The following is a 14,625-nucleotide window of genomic DNA, read 5'->3' as shown; positions in this document are numbered from 1 at the left end:
AGTTATCTCCTCTACACAGCTGCTAAATATATTTTAAAGTACTGACTTGGTCCTAGTTTCCCACGATCACCTTAAATTCAAGAGTCAGGTTTGTTTTTAAAGAATCCATCCAACAAACCTTACTTATGCATTAACAAAAGCTTTCTACACTCTTCAAAAAATGATGTTTCAGAACCAAAAAAAACTTTATTTTACTATAATGTTTGTTATGTGATGTTTGGTGTAAAATTAATGATATTTAATTTAAAAAAGAATCATGCAACCAGAATAATTAAACAATTGATCTGCCAGTTGTCTTCCTCCTCCTCTTCTTCTTCTTATTGTCTAATCATCTGCTCCGACTGAAATGTCACTTCCATAATGGCAGTGTTTATAAATTGTCTTTTAATTTTTTTATTTTTTGACACATTCTTTGAGGTTCAATATAGAAGAAAGACATTCACCAATAGGTGACTTGTACATTCAAAAGATTATAAGAACTGCTCTGTTTCTTGTTCAAAATGCTGAAGGTTGATGTCCGCTTTAAGCAGCAGGTTAATTGATGAAAGTTTACATTCTTAAGTTTGCATGTGTCTACACTTTGTTTACTGAAACACAGGTTTTTAAATGGAAAACGTGTTTTTATGTAGACATGTACATAACACCCTATATTTGAAGTTGTATTATTTGTATTTTTAATTGAATATACAATGGCTTAAAGTTTGCAATTACTTGTACTGTAATGTTTTAATTAATAAACATGTTTTAGTCCATGATGGTCTCTTGTTTAAAACACGTAACCTCTGGACCTTCCCCCAAAGTCTACAGTAAATTATACTTTAAAAGTGTACTATGCATAGATATTAGTAAACCTTCATGGTAATTCCTCTGATCGTGTACGCCTAACAAAGGTAGTTTATAAGAAGTGCTTCATGCTTTTCTATATTCCCAAAGATGTCCACATGGTATCTAATCAGATCTGGTTTACTATACATCTATTTTATAAACAAGAAAAAAACATTTGGCTTGAATCGTTATCAGACTGAAGAGAAAGTAAAATATAAAATGTTAAGCATGTGAGAAAACTGCAGACGAGGTAAACCTAAATAAAATAACATGTATTGTATTATAATATACAAGTACATACAAAACACATACACAAGTGTTATATACCATATACATTTGTAATTAAATTAAGCAAAACTGTTAAATTGAGCTGTGGTGAAACAGCAAACTCTAGTTTATATACAGAATATAAATTATTTAACAATTGTGACTGTCTTACAGGAGGAGGAGGAGGAGGAGGAGGAGGAGGAGGAAGAGGAGGAAGAGGAGGAGGAAGGACATTACATTTGGAGGTAGAGAGGACATCATTGAAATGTATGGGCTCAGAACAGTCTCATAATACACACATGCACACAGAAGGATTCACACTTGTATTTCCGGATCCACACTTGTGTTTTTCAATGCACACACAAATGCCGTTTCATATACATGTAAATAAAATCCAAATACTGAAAAAAGTTTTACATATGTATTTTTGATCCTCACATATTTGTTTACCGTTTAAATCCCCTGAACCTGCAAACCAAACCGCTTTCTTGCATGGATCGCTGTGCATTCGTGTGTGGGTTTTTTGAGACTCCCCTGATGGTGACCCGATTCGTACTTGTAATTTTTTCTATCTATAGCCAATCAGATGTTCCTTCATTCTAAGCCAATCACATGAGCGGTCCCCACGAGGGTATGATTTATTGCGTTCATGACACTTACGCATTTTGCGCTGTCCGAGCAGGGTTTCCGCGGACAGAATTTATTTTACCGGACAAATTTGAAACTTACCGGTCATGTTTCAATAATAATAATAATAAGAAGAAGAAGAATTGTGTAGCAGAGTTTCCGTTAGCAGGTAATTACCGGACTATGACTGGATATGGCTAATAACACGGGAGTAAGGATCATCTTTTTTCCTCTCTCCCTCCTCTCTCCTGACAGCCCGTCATGCAGCTCGCTAAAACTTCACTCGCGTTTATGTCCATATCGATCAGATCCAGCTCTCCTGATCGGCCTTTATAGAGAGCACCGATCAAACTATTAAGAGTGAATATCGGCCGATAATGACCGGCGGGGCTCCCCCCGTTGACAGTTCACTGTCTAGCACTGGCTTCGTAGTGCACTGATCGATTAGGCTAAGCTAACCTGTAGCTGCTCCCTCCACACTCACAACAACTTCATACAGACATAAATAAAGCAGCTGTATTCGCCATACAAAACACACATTTAAAACGGTTTTGCCTGCCGTTTTTTGTGTACACAAGCATTCATTAATGGTTCGGAAAGTGGCACTGTACCTTAATAATATAAAGGCTTGTATTTGCATGCATTTCCTGCTCGGAAAGTGGCAATGTACTGAGTGGAAGTGTCCTGAGATTAGCGCCTGCAGGCAGGCTCCATGGACCTGTCAGCTCCGGACAGCGCAAAATGCATACATGAAGCGCTACGTCATGAACGCAAGAAATCTACCCTCGTGGGGGCGCGCTCATGTGATTGGCTTAGAATTGAGGAGACATCTGATTGGCTATAGATAGAACAAATTACAAGTACGAATCGGGTGACCGTCAGGGGAGTCTCAAAAAACCCACACACGAATGCACAGCGATCCATGCACAGAAAGCGGTTTGTGTTTGTAGGTGCAGCGGTTTTTAAACGGAGTACAAGTGTGAATCCTTCTGTGTGCATGTGTGTATTATGAGACTGTTCTGAGCCCATAGTAATTGATTGATTTTATACTATTTATTGTTGTTAAGAAGGTATATGGGCTCAGAACAGTCTCATAATACACACATGCACAGAAGGATTCACACTTGTATTTCATGATCCACACTTGTGTTTGTCAATGCACACACAAATGTGTTCCGTTTCATATACATGTAAATAAATCCAAATACAGAAAAAAGTTTTACATATGTATTTTTGATCCTCACATATTTGTTACCGTTTAAAACCTCTGAACCTGCAAACACAACCTGCTTTCTGTGCATGGATCGCTGTGCATTCGTGTGTGGGTTTTTTGAGACTCCCCTGACAGTCACCCGATTCGTACTTGTCATTTTTCTATCTATAGATTCTAAGCCAATCACATGAGCGCGCCCCCACGAGGGTAGATTGCTTGCGTTCATGACGTAGCGCTTCATGTACGCATTGTGCGCTGTCCGGAGCTGACAGGTCCATGGAGCCTGCCTGCAGGCGCTAATCTCAGGACACTTCCACTCTCAGTACATTGCCACTTTCCGAGCAGGAAATGCACGCAAATACAAGCCTTTATATTATTAAGGTACAGTGCCACTTTCCGAACCATTAATGAATGCTTGTGTACATAAAAACGGCAGGCAAAACCGTTTTAAATGTGTGTTTCCTGTATGGCGAATACAGCTGCTTTATTTATGTTTGTATGAAGTTGTTGTGAGTGTGGAGGGAGCAGCTACAGGTTAGCTTAGCCTAATCGATCAGTGCACTACGAAGCCAGTGCTAGACAGTGAACTGTCAATGGGGGAGCCCCGCCGGTCATTATCGGCCGATATTCACTCTTAATAGTTTGATCGGTGCTCTCTATAAAGGCCGATCAGGAGAGCTGGATCTGATCGATATGGACATAAACGTGAGTGAAGTTTTAGCGAGCTGCATGACAGGCTGTCAGGAGAGAGGGGGGAGAGAGGAAAAAAGAGATGATCCTTACTCCCGTGTTATTAGCCATATCCGGTCATAGTCCGGTAATTACCTGCTAACGGAAACTCTGCTACACAATTCTTCTTCTTCTTATTATTATATTATTGAAACATGACCGGTAAGTTTCAAATTTGTCCGGTAAAATAAATTCTGTCTGCGGAAACCCTGCTCGGACAGCGCAAAATGCGTATATGAAGTGTCATGAACGCAAGAAATCCTACCCTCGTGGGGACCCGCTCATGTGATTGGCTTAGACTGGAGGAGACATCTGATTGGCTATAGATGAAAGAAATTACAAGTACAAATCGGGTGACCGTCAGGGGAGTCTCAAAAAACCTACACACGAATGCACAGCGATCCATGCACAGAAAGCGGTTTGTGTTAGCAGGTTCAGAGGTTTTAAAAACGGTAAACAAATATGGTGGATCAAAAATACATATGTAAAACTTTTTTCTGTGTTTGGATTTTATTTACATGTATATGAAACGGAACACATTTGTGTGTCCATTGAAAAAACACAAGTGTGGATCCGGAAATACAAGTGTGAATCCTTCTGTGTGCATGTGTGTATTATGAGACTGTTCTGAGCCCATAAAGGTACAGTAAAAACAATTTGAACTCACATAAGTAGTCCCACAAAACCTAATAGAGTACTTTAAACACTTGCCTTGTTAATTAAATCTAACAATAGCTCATCTGTAAATGACGTTTCTCTTTTCTCCAACACAGGCTGAAGGGGAAGTAAGATATGTGACAACATCTTCAGACGAGGTAACCCTTAACCATTAAAACCATAACTCGTACAGCACTAAAAGAGCGCACTAAAAGGCTCATAGGTTAATGTATTATCATTTTAATCATAAAATATACACAAGTAATTCAACAAACAATTTAAGATTAATTATCTTTCAATATAATCAACTTTACATTTTTCAGCTAGTATTGAATAAGTAGGTTTATGTTTGATATTTCTTCAGCTATTACATGTTGTGTTCTGTTCTGCAACAGGTTGAAGCAGAAGATGAGGATGTCACATACAGCAACTTGCCTTAGTTCCAGAGAAACCTGTGAATGTGTTACCACTACCCTACATCTGTATCACTGGAGTTTTGTTTTGTAATGATGTTGTTGCAACTTGCTTTCATGTGCTCTTTGGTTTTGCAGAAACCTCGTACTTCTTTTTTTGAGGGTTTGTACCTTCTGCTTTTAGTTATCTCCTCTTCTACAAAGCTGCAACATGTGTTAAAAAAGTACTGACTTGGGCCTAGTTTCCCACGATCACCTTGCATTCAAGAGTCAGGTTTGTTTTTCTAAATCCATCAAACAAACCTCTCTTTTGCATTAACAAACGCTTTACACTCTTCAACAAATGAGGTTTCACAACCCAACAATATTACCTTTTAATTGTCATTGTTGTCTTTATCATAATGTTTTTTTATGTGATGTTTGGTGTAAATTAATGATATTAAATAGTAAAATAAACATACTCCAACAATAATTAAACAATTGACCTGCCAGTTGTCTTCCTCCTCTTATCCCTCTTCTTGTCTAATCATTTCTTCTGACTGAAATGTCACTTTCATAATGTAGTTTTGCAGTTTTCTAAATCTTTCCATTTTGTATTAATTGTGCGGGTTTGACAGAAGCCTGAAGTTCCATATAGAAAGAAAGACATTCAGGAATAGGTGACTCGCACATTCAAAAGATTATAGGAACGGCCACTGCTCTCATTTTGTGTTGAACATGCTCGGTGACGTCTGCCTTAAGCAGCAGGTACATCTAGGAACGTTTACATTCTTAAGTTTGCATGTGTCTACACTTTGGTTACTGAAACACAAGTTTTTAAATGGAAAACGTGTTTTTATGTAGACATGTACATAACAACCTATATTTGAAGCTTTATTATTTGTATTTTTAATTGAATATACAATGGCTTAAAGTTTGCATTTACTTGTAGTGTAATGTTTTAATTAGTAAACATGTTTTAGTCACTGATGGTCTCTTGTTTAAAACATTTGTAACCTCTGGACCTTCCCCCAAAGTCTACAGTAAATTATACTTTAAAAGTGTACTATGCATAGATATTAGTAAACCTTCATGGTAATTCCTCTGATCGTGTACGCCTAACAAAGGTAGTATTTATAAGAAGTGATTCATGCTTTTCTATATTTCCCAAAGATGTCCACATGGTCTTCTAATCAGATTCTGGTTTACTATACATCTATTTATAAAATATTAAAAACAACATTTGGCTTTGAATCGTCATCAAACTGAAGAGAAAGTAAAATATATAAACGTTAAAGGTGGGGTAGGGTAAGTTTTGAGAAACCGGCTCGAGATACACCTTTTGTTATATTCCATGGAATGCTCTTAACATCCCGATAGCAATGAATATCTTAAGTGCTTTTGACAAAAAAATCCATAAAAAAATGTCATCTTTGGAAGCCGTAGTACTGTAAAAAGCACGACCAATCATTTTAGCCGGCAGATGGAAGGCTGACAGGCAGGTAGGCCATCCAGTTATTTTAGCCGGGCCGGCTAAAATAACTGGATGGCCTACCTGCCTGTCAGCCTTCCATCGGTGCACAAACTTATCTCGTGCCCTCATTGGTCATGTGCGCGTTCGTGTGTGTTGGAGGAGGGGCTCTATAAGGAAGTGGCAGATTTTGTTACGGCTGTGTATTTCAAATTCTAGCGATCTCGAGCTGGTTTCTCCAAAATTACATACCCCACCTTTAAGCATGTGAGAAAACTGCAGATGAGGTAACCTTAAATAAAAAAACAATGTATTGTATTATAATATACAAGTACATACAAAACACATACACTTAAATAGCATAAACTCTAGTTTATATACAGTATATAAATTATTTAACAAGTGTGACTGCCTTGGAGGAGGAGGAGGAGGAGGAGGAGGAGGAGGAGGAAGGAGGAGGAGGGAAGATATTAAGAGTTGCAAAAAAGGAACTAAGACTCAGTCTGTCAGTGATAGTGTTCATGTGGTTTAGCTTGACTCACTCACTCCCAGACATGACGGTTCAACTGAGCTTTCTTCTCATCTTCACTGGACTTACAGGTCAGGCACAAGAATCAAGACTTAAAAACATATTTTATGTGTATGCTAGAGGGAATTTCTAATATTTTGAAGGCTTTAATGATGTAATTATTGTAAACATGAGCTAATTTGAACATCAACATTATGTAAGCCATCTAAAGGAATAGTATTGACCATTTTTTATTTAACTTTTAAAAATGCTGTATTTGCTTTTGTTGCAGGAATTCACAGCATAACTACAGTCAGTAAAGTGTCAGTGAGAGCTGGAGGTTCGATCACCATCCCGTGTCTCTATGAGTCAAAGCACACAAACAATGTGAAATATTTGTGTAAAGTATCTACTTGGACTTCTGTTCTGATAAAGTTAAAACAAACAAACCAAGCAGTTCAGGAAAGTTTTCGAATCTCTGATGACAAAACACAAAGAGTCTTCACTGTGACTATAAATGATCTGACTGGAGAGGACACTGATTATTACTGGTGTGCTGTGGAGATTGATTATGGACCAGATTTGGGAACACGTTTCCATCTGTCAGTCACTGGAGGTAGAGTCTATTTATTAACTTTTTAATCTTTTGTAACATTTCAACACTTCGATTTTACAATAACTTCATCGTTCTTCTTTTCAAATAATGCTTTTACGAGATGTAATTTTATTAAATATATATTTAAACATCAGGAGCATGCACCAACTAGGCTGCTTACAAGTTCCCATTGAATTATGTTTCCGATAAGGAGCAATTCCATATCTATATGTGGATGAACAGAAGCGCGACAGATTCAGAGGAAGAAGGAAATTAACCCCCCATCGATTATCACTATTATAACGCTGGAGATATGAAAGTGGGCAGGCTGGGCACGGCTCCTGTGGTGACACGGCCGAATGGATGGTTAGAACCTCAAGAGTACCCATGAATTAATGTCCCTGGATCTTCTCTCTCGTTGACTCTGAGCGGAACTGAGGACCAGGAGAGCAGCGGCTGGTATTTGTGCGTTAAAGGAGACTTACAGATTGCCGGTGCACATAACTGTTATGAGAAACCTACAACTAGTAAGGTTATAAGTCATTCTTAATTTTCAAAATATAACATTTTCAATATGTGCTTGGGTAATAGTCATTTGCAATTTATTTATTTAATAAAATTGAAATCTTAGCAATTATTAATGTCATTTTACTCTAAAAGCTATATCCACATGTCATGACATTCACCTTGCAGCTAACAAGTCCCTGCCACCTCTGAGCCTGTGAAGCAAACCTCTAGTTCTGCAGACCAACCACTTTCCACTGTCGAGGGTAAACAGCAAAGGTGAGAGACTTTCTTGAATCATGCAAATGTTGACTGTTTATACAAATGTGTCATTTACATTGTGTTTTTTATTTATTATTCCTGCCGCAGTGTTTCAGGGAACTTAAAGAGCTTCATCATCCCTTTGAGTTTGCTGATCTTCATTGTTATGGTGGCCATGTTTATCTGGTTTATGTTCAAAAAGCACAGTAAGTCTATGCCGAATTATGCTCAATCCAAATAATAGCATTTTTATTATTGTGTTGTAATCATAAATATATTTACTATTAATTCAGATAAACTGTGCATTATTGTCACTAACAATATTTTTTATTGCTTCACTTTTAGGACAGACCAAAGAAGAATCCCCAGCCACAATAATTGTAAGATATTATAGATAATTATTTTCCAAATACAATATCTTACAAGAAAGGAAATTGGTATTAACATAATTTAACACTGCAGCAATTCTAGATAAAATAAGACTTTACTGTACCGTCCCTTTGAAGCTACAATGAATCACTGTAGACAGCACATTCACACTTATTTCATATGATGTTTATTGTCATAATTACTATTACTCTACTCTTATTCTTATTCATACTATTTTCTTCTTTGTAAAAGGACAATTGCACATCAGGCTTTTGGTTCATATTTGCCGTTCAAATTCTGTCCTTTGCTCTTTTAACACAGTCTAATGAGGAAGTAACATACAGTACTGTCAAGAACAAGAGAAAGACAGGTCAGGTAAGACACTGTGTAAAATGATTGGCACAGAACATTACAAATTTGAATAAAAAAACTATTTAGAATTAGGTTTTGGGTAAACTCTTATGGTGATTCAAATGATCAGCTGTTTACCCTAAAGAGGAAGAATTGTTCATGTTCAAGTTGATGGTTTGCAGCTTGGTCTCGCTGAAGAGGAAGTAACATACAGCGATGTTAAACACATGAGAAGAGCTTCAGAAAAGGTAACCCTCAAGCAATAAAACCACAACTTGCATTTCACAACAGGATTACAGAAGTAGAAAGATAAGTTCTCTCAGGCAGCATTTATTATTTCATCATAAACATTTGTTTTTATGAAGCAACATCTAAAGTTAAATTGTTAAATTGATCTGATCGAGTCCGTCTCTTCTTTCTTCCACAGTGGTCAGAAGCTAATAGAGATGTGGACGGTGATGTACTCCTCTGTGGTCGCTGTAGAACGTCAAACTAAACAAAGGGTACATTTTAATTTTAATGTTGTATTCTATGGTAATAGTGAAGCTTTTTCCCCACATTTGAAGGCAAAATAGAAGCGTGTCTATATATGGGTGGCCATTGTTGTCTGTTCTGTTGGATGGATCATTAAACAATTGAACATTAGGCTTTTGGTTCATATTTGTGATTCAAATTCTGTCCTTTGCTCTTTTAACACAGTCTAATGCAGAAGGTAACATACAGTACTGTCAAGCAAAAGAGAAAGACAGGTCAGGTAAGACACTGTAAAAATGATTGGCACAGAACATTACAAATTTGAATACAAAAACTATTTAGAATTAGGTTTTGGGTAAGCTCTTATGGTGATTCAAATGATCAGCTGTTTACCCTAAAGAGGAAAGAATTGTTCATGTTCATGTTGATGGTTTGCAGCTTGGTCTCGCTGAAGAGGAAGTAACATACAGCGATGTTAAACACATGAGAAGAGCTTCAGAAAAGGTAACCCTTAAGCAATAAAACCACAACTTTCATTTCACAACAGGATTACAGAAGTAGAAAGATAAGTTCTCTCAGGGAGCTTTTATTATTTCATCATAAACATTTGTTTTTATGAAGCAACATCTAAAGTTAAATTGTTAAATTGATCTGATCGAGTCCGTCTCTTCTTTCTTCCACAGTGGTCAGAAGCTAATAGAGATGTGGACGTGATGTACTCCTCTGTGGTTGCTGAACGTCAAACTAAACAAAGGGTACATTTTAATTTAATGTTGTATTCTATGGTAATAGTGAAGCTTTTTTTTAAGGCAAAATGTGGGGAAAAACACACATTTTTCCCCACATATTGATGCCGATTTATGTCTGTTCTGTTGGATGGATCATTAAACAATTTGGTACAGATGGTCCTGGTGTCAAAAAGACTGTATCCTTACAAATTCGGTGATTCCTTGCATTTTCATATAGCGCCATAATCAGGTCAGAAATGTAATTTGTTGATAATGACGAAATACTATGAAAGATCATTTCCACCATCCTCGGTTTTCCTTTTGGATTTGTGCTAGCAATGTTGACATTGATACTGGCTAAACTAAGATTATGAACATGGTAAGCAGTCCTGCTAAACATTAATACTTCAGCCTTTGTTGACATTGTCAGGACAATGTAACGTTAGCATTTAGCTCAAAGCATTGTGTCCAGCCTGTTAGAGCTGTAAGTGTGGCAAAAGTCATTTTCATCTTTGATCTTTCCTCCCTAATGTCATTTTTTTCTTCACTTATGCAACAGATTCAAGCGGAAGAAGATGATGTAACATAAAGCAGGTTGGCTTAGCACCAGAGAAACCTGTGAATGTTATCCCTACCCTACATCTGTACCCAACGCTGGAGGCGTAGCCCAATATCACAAACTTCACAGTTTGTACAGAATATCAGTATGACAATAAGACAACCCTCTGTCCTTAGACCCTCACAATCGTACAAGGAAAAACTTCAGAAGAAAACCCACAGTTTAAAGGGAAAAATGGGAGAAACCTCAGGTAGAGCAACAGAGGAGGGATCCCTCTCCCAGGACGGACAGACGTGCAATAGATGCCGTGTGTAAATTGAAAAGATAATACATTTCCAACATAGGTAGTCCAAATGTTTAGAAATGCATGTGTCTATAATAAGAAGATGAATCCACGAGGATATCCATCCAGGACTTATGATCCAGGACCACAGCAATAGGCACAGCCACGACTCAAGATCCAGGGCTCGCGATCCAGGACTCAGGACCACAGCAACAGGATTAGCCATGACTCCGGATCCCGGCGTATGTAGACACCAAATACAACTTGCCGACATCTGATCTTTGGCTTGCAGAAAACCGCTTTCTTTTTTTTCTTTTTTTCTCCCCCTTCATATCCTTAAGCTCAAGAGATTTTATGCATTGACAAAAGCTTTCTACACTCTTACAAAATGACCAAGCTCCTGAACATTCAGGAGGAACCAAACAAATCTTACAGGTTTTGTTTAATTATGTTTGTTCATTTATGTCTTGTATTATGTGTTTTGTTGTTTAATGTTTGATGGAACATGAATTATAATGTTTAAAGTAAAAAATAAGTAAACTAAAATAAACATTAAATGCAATAAATCACAAGTTGATATTTCAGTTTCTGGCCATCCTCCTTGTCTTCTTCTTATATATTTAACTGTTCGAAACATCAACTTTCTGATGGCACATGTAGTGTTAATATTATCTCTCCACTTTGTATGCACTGTGCGTGTTTGACACATACTTCAAATGGTTGTCATGGTTTAATGTTTTAAATAAATGAACAAGGTTCAGTCCATATGCCTGAAGTGCTATTCTTTTGTTTAGAAATGTGGACCTTGTCCCAAAGTCTACAGTAAATGATATTGTAAAAGTGCACCTGGAGAGGCATTGTTATCTAGTGAACTCTAATTGTAAATCCTCTGATCCGGCCTTACAAATAAAGTATCGTAAAATGTTTTGCTTGTACTATATTATTAATAAAGATGACCATGCATTAAATCCATCAGATCTGGTCGATTACAAATCATTTTTATTTAAAAAAACGCCTTTTCCTCTTCCTCTGACTGAAGAGGACGCCAAACACAGCAATGTTAGGCATGTGGGGAAAACTAAGCAATAGCAAACTATGTAATAGACAATATAAAAAGACAAATAAGGTATGCTAGCTTGTATTATTTCACCATACACCATTTGTAACTGAATTCAAACAAATCTGTTCAATTCATCTGTTTGATGTCTGTAGGATGTCAGATGCTAAGAGTGATGTGTGCTCTGTGGTAGCAAAACAAACTGCATATATCACAAACAAAACATAGAAAAAAAAGGAACTAAAGAATCAGTCTGCCAGTGTTTGGGTTCAAGTGGTTTCCAGCCCATTTGCCAACATGACTGTTCAACTGAGCTTTCTTCTTCCTCTTCGCTGGACTAAAAGGTTGGTCACAAGACTTTATTTAAATTTGTATACAGTATTTCTTCTATCCAACATGTCAGTTAAGTAATACCCTCCAGTTAAGCTACTATGGCCTTATGTGGAAAACAACATTATTCACTTTTACAATGGTCATCTGAAACGGTCAGGTTTGGGGAAAAATAGGGACCCAAGTGCAAAAAAGGTTTTGGTAACATAAAGCGACCTTTATTAAAAAAAAGCCGAAGACAGGGAAAAACAAGAAACTACTTAAAGGGCCCATGTCATGGCCATTTCCACTGATCATAATTACATTGTTGAGGTATACTAAAATAGATTTATACTGTGCCAATTTTCCAAACTCACATTGGTTTCGCATACAGCATCTCTGTCAAGCATGTGTATTCAGCAGTATTCACTTTCTCCCCTAAAAGACTCGTTGGAGCTCTTGCCCCCCACCCTCCTGTGAGCCTAGTGTGCTCCGATTGGTCAGCTCGGCCACTCGTTCTGATTAGTCAACCACCAGAGAGTTTCCTTGGGCCATGCGCCATGTCAGGCTTTTCCCGGCTGCTCTCAGCGTAACATCAGTCTATCATGGCGTCGGTACAGCGGTATATTTTATATACATATATATTTTTTAACTGTTTGTTATAGAAGAGCTGTGACGGCCTCAGGGCCTTTGTCTTACGATGGGGTGGAGCTGAAGAGGCTAATCAGCACGATCACGGACACCTCCGGACACAGTCTCTCTCCAAAGCGGCTGCAGGAAGACTAACTCTGCGATCCTCTCAACCACTGTCTCTGCATTTACCACATAAATGTGCCGTGGTTTTGTAAACTCGTGTATGTCTCCTTGTCTTTCCGTTGTGGCCTACGAGCTACTCTCATAACAAAGAGTAAGTTATTTTTACCCGTTATAAACTACTACTGTTTGATGAGAAATCAAATCATGGTTTGCTATATATGAATTCAGGGAAGAAAGGATAGGCCTACTAAGTATTTCCATTAAACTTTATTTTTAGAAATGTACAAAATGAACATAAATATACATATATACACGGTATATCATCCATTCCTCCTCCTCGCATCTTGCCTGCGCACAGTCGGTGCGGTGCCTTTTAGCACCCTCAGTAGTAGTAGAATCCCTTCCCCGTCATGGATTGTCCGCCAGGATCTGGCTGGACGAAATCAAATGCAAATCACAAAATATTAGAGAAACTTAGTTGTTTTAGATTCGTTAGTAGTAGTTGTGTAATGAACAGCTTGCCTGCTAATATGCTAACCTAGCTTTGTTTACCTTGGTAGCTAACACGATATGAACGTTAGCTTGGAGGAAAGGCAACTATAATGCAGTGTAATAAAACTACTATGAACAAAAGCTAGTGGTTCATATTAGGCTAGCAATAACGTGTTTATAATTGCAATCGTATACGGGTATTCTGCTACGTTCGGTCATACAATGTAACTTGCATGAATACATTGTTTTGCGCTAGCATACAGCTAGCCTCGTTAGCTACATGCAGTATATGTACGGTCACAATGTACGGTAAATCACAGTACAGTATACTGTATGAGTATTCCGTGTGTGTGACTGCAGACATTCTCCTGCCATGACAAACATGTAAGGCCATCTGCTGACATTGTAGTTGATATATTTAAACGCTAGCAACGTAGCATCACAAAAATGTTTTTCTGACCAAAACTAGCTCTAGCTCCGTGTGTTAGATCGCTACGCCAGCTATAATGTAATTACGTTTCGCGACTGACCGGCAAATCACCCGGAGTATACTGTCAATAGGTATTTTGTGTGTGAATGCAGACATTCTCCTGCTATGAGATACATGTATGCAAGGCCATCTGCTGAATTAGAGTTTGATATATGGAAACTCTAGCAACTTAGTTAGCACAGTTAGCACTGTGTCAATGGCTTAGCAGTCCAACACAGTTTACACATTTAAACAGTCTTGGTTTGATAAATACACAAATACAATGCAACTTACAGGTTGTATCCCAGATCTTCCCCTGCTCCAACGGTCCAAACAAGCTGTGCATATCCGGCCTCAAACTGGGCAATGTTTTGGGAGCTTTTCGTCTGTGAAATGCCGGTTTCTTCGAACCTCTGGAGGAGGACACGCCGCTGCTGGTGTGGCCATAGCTCTTCGGGATTGGTCCATTTCGTTCCGGGTACCGCATGACATCCGGCGGTACCCGGAACTACATGGGAAGACTCAACTGGGCAGTGACGTATCTCCAACGAGGCGTTTTGGGGAGGTACTTTCTGTGTTAGAGTTTTACTCGCGTACAAGGGTGTACTTTGAGGGTTTTGACTCTGCACACCGTTTTACACTGCATAAAAACCTATCCATAACCACACAATGGGAAAGGGTAATAACCGGAAAAAGCATGACATGGGAGCTTTAACAAAAACAAAACCG

The 14,625-nt window shown here is 38.1% G+C and overlaps 2 long non-coding RNA genes across 3 annotated transcripts; both read left to right on the top strand.

Annotated features, from left to right (window-relative positions):
* Window positions 1–7,987: 7,987 nt before the first annotated feature.
* LOC117499963 lies at window positions 7,988–9,223 on the top strand. Its single transcript, XR_004557742.1, has 6 exons — window positions 7,988–8,067; window positions 8,158–8,255; window positions 8,395–8,429; window positions 8,740–8,793; window positions 8,952–9,017; window positions 9,197–9,223. It is a non-coding gene; the product is annotated as an uncharacterized LOC117499963 (long non-coding RNA).
* Window position 9,224: 1 nt separating this feature from the next.
* On the top strand, window positions 9,225–10,684 carry LOC117499965. Of its 2 annotated transcripts, none has more exons than XR_004557745.1 (4): window positions 9,225–9,272; window positions 9,682–9,747; window positions 9,927–9,998; window positions 10,531–10,684. It is a non-coding gene; the product is annotated as an uncharacterized LOC117499965 (long non-coding RNA). The 2 variants fall into 2 exon arrangements; XR_004557744.1 differs by lacking the exon at window positions 9,225–9,272 and adding an exon at window positions 9,483–9,523.
* The last annotated feature ends 3,941 nt before the right edge of the window (window positions 10,685–14,625 follow it).

This window comes from Trematomus bernacchii, unplaced genomic scaffold (assembly GCF_902827165.1).
Source record: "Trematomus bernacchii unplaced genomic scaffold, fTreBer1.1, whole genome shotgun sequence".
NCBI classification, from domain to species: domain Eukaryota; kingdom Metazoa; phylum Chordata; class Actinopteri; order Perciformes; family Nototheniidae; genus Trematomus; species Trematomus bernacchii.
The sequence above is the reverse complement of the archived record's forward strand: the minus strand, read 5'-3'. Positions and strand labels throughout refer to the sequence as shown.